This window comes from Durio zibethinus, chromosome 28 (assembly GCF_047325235.1).
Source record: "Durio zibethinus cultivar Kanyao isolate XHJ-2024 chromosome 28, ASM4732523v1, whole genome shotgun sequence".
Classification (NCBI taxonomy): Eukaryota; Viridiplantae; Streptophyta; class Magnoliopsida; order Malvales; family Malvaceae; genus Durio; species Durio zibethinus.
Genome location: NC_143189.1, coordinates 9,910,492 through 9,923,525, shown reverse-complemented (window position 1 = coordinate 9,923,525; position 13,034 = coordinate 9,910,492).

Genomic DNA, 13,034 nt, shown 5'->3' with positions numbered 1-13,034 from the left:
CGTTTTTCTTCCTCAAGTCGAGCCGAGCCGAGCCGCTAAGCCGAGCCGTTCTCAAAATTTTTTTTCATTTTATTTATTTATTTATTTATTATTTATCGATTAGATTAGAATTATTTAGTATTTCTTATTTTATCTCATTTTATTTTATTCTATTTTTATCCTTATTTTTATTATTTTTTTAAATAAAATTCAAAAAAATATATTTTTGAGGAAAAGTTGAAAGTATCAATTTTCCTTGAGAATAAGTTTTTTTGTAAAAAATATTTTTGAGAAAAAGTTGAAAGTATCAATTTTTCTTGAAAATAAGCTTTCTAACAAAATATTTTTGAGAAAAAGTTAAAAGTATCAATTTTTCTTGAAAATAAGCTTTCTAACAAAATATTTTTGAGAAAAAGTTAAAAGTATCAATTTTTCTTGAAAATAAGCTTTCTAAAAAATATTTTTGGAAAAAAGTTGAAAGTATCAATTTTTCTTAAAAATAAGTTTTCAAAAATGAATTTTTGAGGGAAAGCTGAAAGTATCAATTTTCCTTATATAAAAGCAATGAATTCTTAAACAGAAAAGAGTTTATATCTAAAGCAATCATTTTTTTCCTTTTTATTTTCTTGAATTTTCTTTAATGTTAAATAATCCGATGATAGAGCCTCTGTAAGTGAAACAATGGTTTTCTTGCATACTCTTAAGGTGAGAGAATTTTTTCAATTTTTTGTTAAAAGTATTAGAGTTTATATCTAAAGCAATCATTTTTTTCCTTTTTATTTTCTTGAATTTTCTTTAATGTTAAATAATCCGACGATAGAGCCTCTGTAAGTGAAACAGTGGTTTTCTTGCATACTTTTGAGGTGAGAGAATTTTTTTAATTTTTTGCTAAAAGTATTAGAGTCAATTGAGAATAATTTTTAATAATTAATTATTTGGTAAATTTTTAAGGCATATTGGATGACACAAAATTAAACCGGTACCATCTTTCGATGGGCGTTGTGAGGGTGTTATAACCTTCCTCACACGTAACCGAATTCTCGAACCCTGTTCTGGTTAGTAGAACTAAACCTATTCTTTTAGGGACCCTTAAACTTAGGTGTTTTTTAGACAAATAGATTCTTTAGGTAGCCAATCAAACCTAGATAAAAAAGATTGGTGGCAACTTTTTCAAGTCAATATCTAGCGATAGATCTCTGGATCTAGACGTTATGACAACTTGGTGACTCTGTTGGAGATGTCTGAGAGTCAGGCCAACAAATAAATTTGTGTTATCCAAAAGCCTAATAAAATTGAACCTTTTGTATAGATTCTTTTATTCAGTCATGTTTATTTACTTTATTAATTATGTCATTCATATGCATATGCATAACATGAGCTCTATACCCGAGCTTCGTCCTTTTAGGAGGGAGTAAAGTACTTATTACTTTAGTGATGTTTAATACCTCCGCAGTGGCTAGCGAAATAGTCCCACTCAAATTAATCTTTTTTTGCTTGTAGCCTGTAATGGGTGAGGATTAGAGTACCTTACTAGTCTGTGATGGACAATGATGTACGGAGCAATTTGGGAACCTTTAGACTTTAACCTCAAACCATATATAGTGAACCTTAAGAGTGCCTAACTTATAGATAGAGCCATCATTCTTCCTTTTTAGAATTGACGAAAAGCATAGGATTCATTCCTCTTATTCTGTGTGATGTTTTAATTTACTTAGTTATTTATTTTTTTTCTAGGCATACTAACCTTTTCTCTCATTCTTTTGCATTGGTTCATGCTCATATCATAAAGTTGCATAAAGAACATTTGCTTGAAAAAAGGTCTTCAACAAAAATTTTTCATGGATTCCACAGAACGACTAGTTTATTCTTCATCTATATTAGCACCTTCTGAGTCACCCAATGAAGTAAGGGTCCAGTAAAAAAAGATTCAACTAAAGATGAGGGATTGTTTACCAATCAGATATGATTCTACCTTGTCTCAAGAAACATCTATCCTTCTCAAACAAAATAATCTAAAGGATTTGGTTGATATATGGAAGAAGATGAGTCTGTCAAGACAAGAGCAGTTTTGCTAGAGCCACGGGCATATAGCACACCTTTTTACAGTAGTTATCAATGATTAACTAATCAGAGCTGCAGTGTAATTTTAAGATCCTGTATATAAGTGTTTCATTTTCAATGAAGTTGACATGACACCAACCATCGAATAATATTCAATTTATTGGGTTTGCACCTCAAGACTTTTGATAAGATATATGTCAAAAATCACAAGTCAATATTTCATAAGGGTTTGGCTCAACTCATAGGGATACACAAAAAAGTTATGGATTCTCATGTAAAGAAGAAACAAGAACAGGTTTACCTACCTTGAAAGTTTTTTCACAAATTTTTAGTGCAACATGCCAATAAAGAACGAGAGTTAGATATATTTACCTTAGCCATATACGGAATGATAATATTTTCAAAGGTTTTGGGTTATATTGAGATAGCGATGGTTGACTTCTTTGAGAGTGTGATCAATGGCTGTAACCTTTCAAAGGTAATATTAGCAGAGACTATCAGATCTTTGAGTTACTATCATCGAAATGGAGGGCACTTTATAGGTTGTATACAGTTATTGTACTTATGGATGAAAAGCCATTTCGAATGGAGAAAATGTTCTTTCTCCAAGCTTTATGTCCGTAATCGAGCTCTCATTAAAAAATTTTATGAAAGTAAGTGGTCAGAACAAAAGTATAAAAAGGAATGGATAACTTTTCTATAAAAATTGACCAGTGTCAAAATAAGATGGTAGGCCTCATGGATGAATCGTGAACCTATGCTATATCAGTGTGGGGATAACACAGTGGTCCCACTTTTAGGTTTATAAGGAACGACAAATTATATACCACTCCTAGTGAGAAGGTAATTTAGGATAGAACAGTTCATTCCTATGATGCATGAGCTTCATCAGTTAGATTTCTCTTACAGTGAGTCAAAAGCATTTCAGAGGATGAATGAGATGATTAAAACATGAAAAAATCCTCGAAGAGTGAGTCCTGAATTGTTTACTGATAAAGTCACTCTATGATATTTGGTTTGGAGAGCAAAACGAAGACAAGAAATGGTATTCACTTATGAAAACTTTCAACCGCCAACAGGAGGAAAGCTTGAAGAGACACCATCAGAATTAGAGCTTGCGACAAAAGAATTTGAGTCTAAAAAGGGTAAGTTAAAGCAAAAAATTCAAAAGCTTTGAGAAGAAAAAGACCAGTGGAAAGATAGAGCTGAAAGTCATGAAGCCAGAATTCGTAAGATTGCTAGAGAATTTGATACAGCTGTTGAAGACTTAACAGAGCTACACCAAGAACATAAAAAGGTTATGTGTGATAGAAAGGGCCAAAGAGATAACCATTGTTGAGCTGACTAAAGAAAATGCAAGATTGAAACAAGAATATACTAAATTGGAAGAAGAAAATACTCAAGTATAGACAGAGAATAACATGCTAAATAGTTATTTAAGTAGGCTGAGACAAAAGTTGAATGAATAAGAAGACCATATTGCTGCATTGGTTAGAGAGCATAGAGAGTTATCATACCAAGTCTGGTGTGGTAAAAGAGAGAACTTAGGAAGACAAAAATACATTGAGCACCTAACGACCTAAATTTGTAAAAGAGTATACAAGGCAATAGAGATGGTAGAAGAGGCAGAGGCATTGAAATAAGTGGAGACCCCAGTAAGAAAGTATAGACAGTGTCTATTAAACTTCATCGAAGAAGCCAAGGCCCAATATGAACAGATCAAATAATTTTATGGTTATAATTTTAAGATGATAAATTTAATGTAAATAAAATTTTTTTGGAATAAATGAAATCTTTTAGTTAAATACCATCTTTAAGGTAAAAAGTTCTTTGCATACATGCATTCTCATTCATTGCATTCTTACTTATTACACTTAACAAAGTAACCATGAGATAGTCATGCAAATTTACTAATTCTAAGATATGGTACTCAAGGTTCAAAGATAGCTCCATCTAGCAAGAACCCTGTCTATCGATACAACATAAGAGCCAGAGCCAGACAAATGGAGTAAAAAAACTCTCATAAATTTGAAAAGCTAGAAAAAGCACAAAAAAAGATTGAAAATAAGTTGAGCAAGATTCTAGATGCTCTCAATAAGCTGAACAAGGGAAAAATGATAGAAGAAAATACAAGCCAACAAGTTCCCTCATTACAAGAAATGGCTGACCTTTTGTATCCTCTATGTTTTGGTCCACCTCAAGCCCAGTCTACACAAGAGGTTCCACCATAACACTTTGCATATCCTACATATCCTAGAATGCCACCAACCTTCAATCCAAGATATTATCATAGCTATAAAAATCTTGTCTTTACTGAAAAGGTAGTAGAATCGGTTCCTGATCTAGATGACTTAAAAAATAAGGAGAAAGTAAAAGTGACGGAGTCTCAGAAAGATCTAAAGATTAGTATACTTGAATAAAGATTACGGGTCATAAAAGGGATTGGATTTTATGGTTCTGTTGATGCTGCTGGGTTATGCTTAATCCTGGATGTAGTCATTCCACCAAAGTTTAAAGTACCAGAATTTAAGAAATATGATGGTACGAAGTGTCCAAAAACTCATATCACCATATATTATCGAAAGATGGCAGCTTATGCCTATAATGAAAAACTACTAATACATGTTTTTCAAGATAACCTTACATGCTCTACTGCCAGGTGATATGTCCAGCTAGACAGAATCCATATTCGCTCTTGGAGTGATATGGCTCATGACTTCATCAGTCAATATCGACATATTATCGATTTGACTCATGATCAATTATCTTTACAGAACCTGGAGAAAAAGGCAAATGAGTCTTTTAAAAAATACCCCAGAGATGAAAAGATGTAGCTTCTCAGGTACAATCTCCTCTGACTGAGAAAGAGACTACAGTGCTATTTGTCAGCACTTTGAAACCTCTATATTATGAGAAGATGATAGGGAATACAATCAAAAATTTTGTTGATATGATAATTTTAGGAGAAATTATCAAGGTGCCATCAAGAGTGGCAAGTTAAAAGGAGGTAAAGCATCCAACAAAAGAGTTTCGAAGAAGAAAGAGACTGAAGCTCAGGCTGTGAGCTTTGATAGACAGTAATTTAGAGGTTATCAACCCTACTCACTACAAGGATACCTTTCATATTACTCTGCTGTAAATAACACTTTTTCTTACCCATACCAACCATTTGTACAATCATCTTACCTCTAAACATATCAACCTCCTCTTAGGCCTCAGAATACCATATATAATCCTAACACTTAGCTTATCTTAAGACCCCAAACTCATCCAGATAGCCTAATGGGTGGTTCACGGGAGCAACGAACTACTCATGAAAAACTTGTATTTGACCCAATCCCAATGACCTATACAAAATTATATCGTGAGCTTTACAACAGTCATCTAGTTACTTCTAGTAAATTAGAACCCTTCAAGCCACTTTACCTTAAGTGGTATGATCTCAAGCCCATTGTGACTATCATTATGGGATTATTGGTCACTCCATTGAGAATTGCATCATCTTAAAACACAAAGTGTAACGATTGATTAAGGATGAAATAATTAGCTTTGATACATGAGGGGTGACTATACCAAATATTAGTGGTAATCCTTTGCCTAATCATAATGTGAATGCTTTGAGTGAAGAACATGAGTGCCATTTGAAGAAAAAAGTGGTAGATATTAAGACACCTTTTAGTCAGTTATTTGATATTTTATGGAAAGCTGACATGATACAACCAGTGAGTCCACACAACTATCATAGAGTATATATAGCCGGCACTAGTTGTAAATATCATAGTGAGACAATGGGTCACTTTATCTAAATTTATGAGTAGTTCCACCAAGAAGTGTAAAAGCTCTTGGATTCATACCAAATAAAAGTCTATAAAAAAGGAAAAGACTTAAAAAGTATTGAAATATCCATGACTAATAAGCCTACAAAGTTGTTTCTAAAGTCGATGACAATTCATTGTGGGAATAAGCCAAAGTCAATCATAGACAAACATATTTCCAGGTCGATAACTTTTAAAGTTTTGACTCTCTTCTCATATAAGGATGATAAAGTTGTACCCTAGAGATATGGCTGTGATACAATAGTTCAAGGGTAAGAAGGGGATGTCTCTAAAGCTGACGCTTCTAATATAACTGATGTAGGAAGCATTACCCGAAGTGAAAGGTGCTACACTCCAGCAATATTAGAAAAGGCTAGAAGAGAGAAAGCCAAGAAAAGAGAAAGATGAAATAACCTTGAAATAGAACCTGAGAAAAATCGCTCAAAGTCGATGTAAAAAAAAGAGGCTTGTGAATTCTTGAAATTGGTAAAACATAGTGAGTATTCAGTGGTTGAATAGTTGAACAAAATGCCAGCACGAATCTCATTATTATCACTGTTATAAATTTAGAGCCACACCAAAATACCCTGTTGAAAGTATTGAAGTAGGCATATGTGGCACATAATGTATCTGTTGAATATATGAACCACTTGACTGAAAATCTAGTCATGCCAAATCACATTTTATTCAATGATGATGAGATTCCCTTAGAGGAAAAGAGAAATGCCAAGGCTTTGCATATCACGATCAAGTGTAAGAGCCATATCATAGCCAAGATTCTTATTGATAATAGCTTCGCTCTCAACGTCATGCCTATGTCAACTTTAGCAAGGTTACCCATTGACTACTCTCATATGAAAAATAGTCAAATAATCGTGAGAGCTTTTGATGAGACCGAAAGAGAAATCTTGAGAGATATTGAGATGCCCTTACAAATTAGACCGTGCACTTTTAATGTAAAGTTTTAAGTGATGGATATCTCTCATCCTATAGCTGTCTATTAAGAAGGTCATAGATTCACATGGCAGGAGCTGTCCCTTTTACCTTGCACCAAAAGATCAAGTTCAATATAGAAGGTCAATTGGTAGTGGTAGTTGGAGAGAAAAACATGCTAGTGAGCCAACCGTTGAATGTTTCATATGTAAAGGCTACCAAAGAAGTAATAGAATGACTCTATCAATCTTTTAAATTGGTTAATTTTATAGGTGAAGGACTTAAAAATCAATCTTTTTCAAGGATAGTGATGAGCCAAGTCATCAATAAGGGCTGGTATCCAGGATTAAGGCGGGCAAGAACTTACAGGGAATAAAAAAACCTCCAACAGTGATAGACAGTAATGAAAGGTTAGGCCTAGGCTATGAGGTAACAGAATGAGAGATCAAGAGAAGGCCAGTAGGAAAAATAGTAAGACTAATGGTTATCCCACATTTGTACGAGACTTTCAGACTTGAAAGATTCATGTACCCAGATACAAAAAAAAAAACATAAAAAGAGCTTTTGCCCAGTTAACTATTAATGCTATTGAAGATAAACTAAGGCTTAATCAAGAGAGGTGGGTCCACTTTTGTCTGTTAGATTATGAGTTGAACAATTGGAGTGCCATTGAAATACCTGTGACTTTTGAAACTAATACAATGTAATTGTAATATCCCAATAGCTATTGCCCAAAGTATTGAGGTGATCTTTCTTGTTTGGGTCATTTATTTATTATTATTTTAATAAAAATTAAGAAGGATGCATTTTCATTCATTTTTTCTTGTGTCTTCATTATTGTCATCTTTTCAAATACATCTTATCAAAATATCCCATTTCATTTAATTTCAGGTCTTTAAATGATCTTTCTTGTTTGGGTCATTTATTTATTATTATTTTAATAAAAATTAAGAAGGATGCATTTTCATTCATTTTTTCTTGTGTCTTCATTATTGTCATCTTTTCAAATACATCTTATCAAAATATCCCATTTCATTTAATTTCAGGTCTTTAAATGAACATGAAGATACTTATGATAACAATCAAGAGATTAATTTTGAGAATTTAATTAATACTGATGAACTTGACAATGAAGAGAATTCTAAAGATTATGTTATGCCTCTAGACCTAATGAGATTGATTGAACAAGAAAATAAGTCAATTGAGCCTCATCAAGAGATAGTTGACTTAGTGAATCTTAGAGATAAAGAGAATACGAAAGATGTCAGAATTGACACTTCACTTATATTAAGAGATAGGTAACGTTTGGTAGATCTACTTCAAAAATTCATGGATGTATTTGCTTGATCTTACCAGGATATGCCAGGATTGAGCACGGAGATAGTAGAGCACAGATTGCTTCTAAAGTCAGAATGTAAATCGATTTAGTAAAAACTGAGACGAATGAAGCCTGAAATGTTACTAAAGATAAAAAAAGGTGAAGAAACAATTTGATACAAGTTTTTTACAAGTGACTAAGTATCCAAAGTAGGTAGCCAATATAGTAACAGTTTCTAAGAAAGATGAAAAGGTATGAATATGTGTAGACTATCGTGATTTGAATAGGCTAGTCCAAAGGATAACTTTTTTTTACCTCATATCAATACACTGGTAGATAACACACTAGGCATTCAATTTTCTCCTTTATGGATAGTTTCTCAAGGTATAATCAGATAAAAATAATTACAGATGATATGAAAAAGATCATTTTTATAACTATGTGAGGAACCTTTTGTTACAAAATCATGCTTTTTGGGTTAAAAAATACTAGGACAACATATCAAAGGGTCATGGTAACACTTTTTCATGATATAATGTACAAAGAGATCGAAATGTATGTAGACGATATGATTGTAAAATTTTGTGAGAATGAAGATCATGTCACTAGCTTCAAAAAGTTATTTGAGATATTGACAAGGTTCCAGCTCAAGTTAAACCCAGCCAAGTGCACTTTTGGGGTAAAGTCAGAGAAGTTACTAGGCTTTTGTAGTCAATGAAAAAAAAATTGAAGTCGATCCAGACAAGATACGGGCCATTCAGAATTTGTCACCTCTGAGTACACCAAGTGAAGTTTGAGGCTTTCTGGGAAGATTAAATTATATTTCTCAATTTATCTCTCAGCTTACCTACAAATGTAAGCTTCTCCGTAAGAATAATTCTGAAAAATAGAATAAAGAATGTCAAGTGGCTTTTGATGAAATTAAGCAATACTTATCAAACCCTCAAGTGTTAGTGCCACATGTTTCAGGAAAACCTTTAATTTAATACTTGACAGTGTGTGAAAATTTGATGGGATGTGTGCTGGGACAACAAAATGAATCTAGCCAAAAGGAGAGAGCTATTTACTATTTAAGTAAAAAGTTCATAGAGTATGAATCCAAGTATTTCTTATTAAAAAAAATGTGATGTGCATTAGCGTGGACTGCCAAAAAACTCAGACAGTATATGCTCTATCATACCATATGGCTTATAGTAAAATTGGATCCAATTAAATACATCTTTAAAAAATCTTTTTTATCTAAAAGAATTACTAGATGGTAAGTAATGCTCTCAGAATATGATATTATATATGTAAGCCAAAAGGTAATAAAAGAGGGCGCTATAATGGAGTTCCTCGCAGATCGTGTTACTGAAGAATATGAACCAATGAGGTTGAAATTTTTTTATGAAAATCTAATGACTATTTTTCAACTGAAGAAAGGGGAGCATGAAGAAAAGTGTTAGAGAATGTATTTTGATAGAGCTACCAATGCCTTAAGACATGAAATTAGGGTGATTTTGATCTCTCCAGAAGAACAATACTACCCTGTAATAGCAAGGTTAAATTTTAATTGCATAAATAACATTGCTGAATATAAGGCATGTTTCATGAGCCTAAAAGCTCTATAGATAGAAGAGTGAAAGCATTAAAAGTGTTTGAAGACTCAGCTCTAGTTATATATCAGTTGAAAGGAGAATGTGAGACGAGAGATATTAAAAACTCGTTTCATATCATAAGTATATTTTAGAGTTGATAAAGTAATTTAAAGATATCTAGTTTGATCATTTACCTCGAAAAAAGAATCTGATTGTCGATGCCTTGGCTATTCTGGTCGTAATGATTTGAATTAATGACGATACTGACATTCAACCCATCAAGCTAGATGTTAAAGATATGTCAGCTTATTGCTCCAATGTAAAAGAGGAGGAAGATGGGAAACCTTGATATTATGATATCTTACAGTATATTAAAGATCAATAATACCTAGTTCAAGCAACAAAAAATGATAAAAGGGTCATCCGAAGATTAGCTATGAGCTTTTTTATGGATGAAGATTTTTTATACAAAAGAAATCAGGATCAAGTATTACTAAAATACGTAAGTAAGACTGAAGCAAGGAAAATCATTGAAGAGGTACATGATGGAATATGTGGGACACATGCCAGTGGATATATGATGGTGAGATAGATCATGAGAATAAGATACTACTGGTTGACAATAGAGAGTAATTACATTGACTACGCTCGTAAATGCCATAAATGCCAGATATATACTGATAAGATCCATGCTCTGTCATTTACTTTACATGTTATGGCACCACCTTAGTCATTCTCAATATGAGGCATGAATGTCATTGGTCCTATCACCCCAAAGGCTTCTAACGGGCATAGATTTATTTTTGTGATGATAAATTACTTCATAAAATGGATGGAGGTAGCATCATATGCAAATGTAACACGATCTATGGTTTGTAAGTTCATAAAGAGAGAGATCATCTGTCGATATAAACTTTTGAAAAGAATTATTTCAGATAATGTCAAGAACTAAATAGTAAGATGTTGCAAGAAATATTTGCTCAATACAAGATCAAGCATCATAACTCGACACCATATCGTCCGAAAATGAATGAAACAGTAGAGGCAGCCAACAAAAACATAAAAAAAATTCTTGAGAAGATGACTGAGACTTATAAAGATTGGCATGAGAAGTTGTCATTTGCATTACATGCGTATCGAACATAAGTACGCACTCTACTGGGGCAACGTTATTTTTTTTAGTTTATGAGATGAAAGCAGTACTACCAATGGAAGTGAAGATCCCATCCCTAAGGGTTCTAAAAGAAGTTGGATTGAAAGAAGCTGAATGGATTAGAGAATGCTATGAACAATTAAATTTCATAAAAGAAAAAAGATTGACTGCACTATGCTATGGTCAGTTATATCAAAGAAGAATGATGATGGCTCATGACAAAAAGATTCGACCTCGTTGCTTTTGAGAATGAAAGTTAATCTTGAAAAGAATCCTCCTAATCTAGCACGATAATAAAGAAAAATAGACTCCAAATTGAGAAGGATCGTATATGGTGAAATAGGCTTTCTCTGGTGGAGTGCTGATACTAACTGAGATGGATGGAAATGATTTACCCTATCATATAAATTTTGATGCTGTGAAGAAATACTATGCTTGAATGAAAAAAATGAAAAAAAAGTGAAAAAAAAAGAAAAGAAAAAGTGAATAAAAAATGAAGACTCAAGGCGAAAACCCTAAAATGGCGGTTTGAGTCATAAAGGGTTTATCTAAGTTGAAAACCTAAAAAGGCAGCTTAGATAAGGAGAATACAACATCAAATTTAAAAATTTGTTGGCACAAAAACTTGCAAATTCGAAGGGGCTCTAAGTTGTTGAATGCATCAGATGATTGGGTTTTCAGAAAAACCTTAAGATGTGTTATCATGATTGTTTGATTGTTCATTTTTGGGCATGAAACTCCTTATACTTATTCTTGTATTTCTTTCTTGGCCAAAGTTTACCAACATTTTGTTAATAAAAGACATTCTATTTCACTCTTTGTGTGCCTTTTCTGTTGATAGTTTCTCAACTATTCTTATTCTTTTCTTCTTAATACTCTACAATCGAAGAAATATACAAATGCATTCTTACTTGTTGAGTTTGAAATAATGATTGATAAATGAATAATAGCATGAAAGATTTTTACATTACATTGAAGAAGTCAAGAGTGATAAAGACAGAATCGAGATGTTCAGTTCCTGATAAGGACATTGAATTTGGAAAGAGATTTCTTACAGAAAGAATGCGAGTGGAAGAGATGATTGAGAGCTACACTGGCTCGATCTTAGAAGAGCAGCATAATTTGGTCTTTGAAGAATAAAAGGTGATGCCTAAGAAAATAGCTTGAGAAACTTGAGTACCATAATTGAATAGGAATTAATTAGCCAACATTTGCATAGCATGCATTGAATTTCACATGCATTGCATAGCATATATTACATTCAAGAAAATATAGTGCATAAATTCAAGAAGCATGGGTATTCCAACATCTCACATAGAGAGGACAGATGTGAAGAAATTTTCAAATTTGAGAAAAAGCTTATCAGGTAAGTTTTTAATCCTTGAATTAGGATGTCTCTCGGTATCAAGGGTGATTTGTAAGACCTTTGGGCATAATCTTCTGAAATTCCTTCAAACACGATTTTCAACTCTTTTGGACATGATTGTCAATGAGCAATTTATTTTTTAAAGTTGTGATGCCTCTGATTAGAGGAGCAATCTATTCTTCAAAGTTGTGATGCCTCTATTTAGATGAGCAATTTATTTTCAAAAGTTGTTGAGCCTCTGATTAGATGAGCTTTATTTATTTTTTAAAGTCGTAGAGCCTCTGATTAGATGAGCTTTGTTTATTTATTTTCAAAGTCATTGAGCCTCTATTTAGAGGAGCTTTATTTATTTTCAAAGTCGTTGAGCATCTGATTAAATGAGTTTTATTTATTTTCAAAGTCGTTGAACTCTGATTAGAGGAACTTTATTTATTTTCAAAGTCATTGAGCCTCTAATTAGAGGAGCTTTGTTTATGTTTTTCAAAGTCGTTGAGCTTTTGCTTATAGGAGTTTTGATCAAATTTTTAACACAAAAAAAATGAAAAAAAGAGGTTGAGTGGAGTCTTGAATGGGTGTCTACGTCTTTGTGCAATTTATGTTTCATAAAAAATGTGCAAAGAGGGGCAGCTGTAGACACCCAATTTGGTTCAGGCTCCTATCAATTGGGCCTGGTCAAAATGGGTAGGCTCATTTTATTTTTTATTTTGTATTTTATATTTATATTTATATTTTTTTATACCTTATGTATTTATTATTTATTTATTTATTATTACTATTTATTAATATATATTTATTTTATTATTATTATTTTTTATTTATCTGTTAATATATA